Here is a 2,500-nt window from a genome sequence, read left to right on the forward strand (position 1 = left end):
AGCCAGGACTCTGCTGGGAAATGCTCAATGAGATTTCTGCTGGTTAGACTTGCTTATCGCAGGGCCGGTGTAAACAGAGAGGACCCTGGTGTACTGCCGTAAACAGTTTATAAAATGTGGACTTTCTGTTCTCTCCAGACCCCCAGCACTACTGCTGCGTGTTGTGTGACATTCATTAACGCAGAGCTGCATCGGGATCTTAGCCTTGGCTCAAGTCCATCTGTTTCAGATAGTTGTTATTATCCAAAATTGAAGGTCAGAACCAAACAAAAAAAGAACAAAAAAACAAACAAGCATGCCAAGATAAATCCCTGAAGCTCACCGAAATCGGGGAATTGTTTAATCTGGCTATCTTTACGTGCCAGCTCTGACACTCAGTCTGCCAGGGAAGACAGGACAATATGAACATATCACCGTGCGCCACCCTCTGTGAAACAGCATGCTTACACTACTGTACATTCATTGTGATTTTAATTGAGAAAATTGCGAATGTCTCTTTCCTGTATGTTCCTGCGTGGGAGCTGCATCTACATGCACTCACCGAGCACTTTATTATATATTTATTTGACTTATTTTGTAGACTTCTACTCCTGTAGCCTATCCACTTGGAGTTATAATGTGAACCAGCTAAACCACGTTGAGCTGGGAGCTGGTCTGAACTGGTCAACCAGCTAAACCATGTCGAGCTGGGAGCTGGTCTGAACTGGTCAAGCAGCTAAACCATGTCAAGCTGGGAGCTGGTCTGAACTGGTCAACCAGTTAAACCATGTTGAGCTGGGAGCTGGTCTGAACTGGTCAACCAGTTAAACCATGTTGAGCTGGGAGCTGGTCTGAACTGGTCAACCAGCTAAACCATGTTGAGCTGGGAGCTGGTCTGAACTGGTCAACCAGCTACCAGCTGTTTCAAAACCTAGCTTGAGCTGCTTTTTCCCGGCAGGGTAGATCCTCTTTAGCCTGCTGTGTGGTTGTGCAGTTTCAGTGGCTGCCCTGGGATCTCCCTCTTCGCGCTGTGTGTGTGTGTGTGGGTGTGTGAGTGTGTGGGTGTGTGTGAGTGTGTGAGTGTGTGTGAGTGTGTGAGTGTGTGTGAGTGTGTGAGTGTGTGTGAGTGTGTGAGTGTGTGTGAGTGTGTGAGTGTGTGAGTGTGTGAGTGAGTGTGTGAGAGCTGTGGTTTTCTCGCGGTTTTTAAGCGCAAACGCTGAGCGAAAGCGCCCGTGTTCCCCCCCCCGCCCCCCGCCGTGGTGCCGGGGCGCGGGTTCCCCAGGACGTCCGGGGGAATGTGACACGCCGTGGCGATAGGCCGGTGGCAGCAGCCGCGTTTTGATGATGGAGACGCGAGACGTTCATAGCAACCGGGCTATTTTTACTCTGAGCCGCGGGGAAACCGAATACGGCAGAGCTAGCCGCCAGCCTGCCTACCACCCCCAGGGCTAAATAAAAATAAAAAAAGAAAGGGGGGAAAAAAGGCAACATAATACAGCGGTCATTACATGCCCGGGGAGTGGGCTGCCTGCCTGGCGGGGTGGGGGGGGGTGGGGGGTGTTTGTTGCAGCTGGCGGGGGCAGTATCCAGCCAGCAGCCACGGGCACGCATGGGGGGGGGGGGGGTGTAGAGGGGTGTGTAGGGGTGCGGGCGGGGGGGGGTGTAGAGGGGTGCGGGCGGGGGGTGGGGGGTGTAGAGGGGTGCGGGCGCGGGGAGGGGGGGTGTAGAGGGGTGCGGGCGCGGGGGGAGGGGGGTGTAGAGGGGTGCGGGCGGGGGGTGGGGGGTGTGTACAGGGGTGCGGGGGGTGTGTGTGTAGAGGGGTGCGGGGGGTGTGGGGGGGTGTGTAGAGGGGCGCGGGCGGCTGGTTTCGGGGCTGGGCGGGGCCGGGGCGCTCGTCCGCAGTGTGGGCCTCATTAGGCCCAGAGCTGTACGCACTGGTGTCTGTGTGGACAGCGCTATCCTTCAGCAGCAGTCGGGCTGATTAGCCTGCGCGGCGTCGGCCGTGTCGGGGCAGCAGAGCGTGGCTCAGGCTGAACAGCACCGGGGTCTGAGGCACGCTGCCGGGCTGAGGGGGGCACAGGGCCTGTGTGTCAACCTGTCCCTGTTCTGAACCCCACAAACCCCCCGTGTGTGTCCATGGAAATCACCCCCCCCACACACTCACACACGCACACACACACTCACACACACACACACACACTCCAGTGCAGTTACTCAAGCCTACTCCATTTAACCCCTTAAGAACATTGCCGTGATCGTGATCCTAATCTTCCAATTCGTGGAAAGCAAAAATCCTTATTTATTTCCTTTTTCCCCTCTTCATAGCAAACGTATTTCATCTGCATAAAATGTTGTTATATTTTATATGATATATAGTAATTTCTTGCTTTCTGCTTTTCATTTAGCTGAATAATTGGTTATGTTTTGATGTTTCGTGATTGAAGCTTCCTGTAATTGCCCGGGTGGGGGGCAACTGACCTCCCCGAGCCCTGGTTTTGGCCCCGGGCCCCTGTAGAGACTG

The 2,500-nt window shown here is 54.7% G+C and overlaps 1 protein-coding gene across 1 annotated transcript in view; it reads left to right on the plus strand.

Annotated features, from left to right (window-relative positions):
- LOC133116858 (cilia- and flagella-associated protein 47-like) overlaps window positions 1–2,500 on the plus strand; it is a 103,089-nt gene that overhangs the window by 93,545 nt on the left and 7,044 nt on the right. The window lies entirely within an intron of this gene.

The sequence above is a fragment of the Conger conger genome, chromosome 17 (genome assembly GCF_963514075.1).
Source record: "Conger conger chromosome 17, fConCon1.1, whole genome shotgun sequence".
NCBI classification, from domain to species: Eukaryota; Metazoa; Chordata; class Actinopteri; order Anguilliformes; family Congridae; genus Conger; species Conger conger.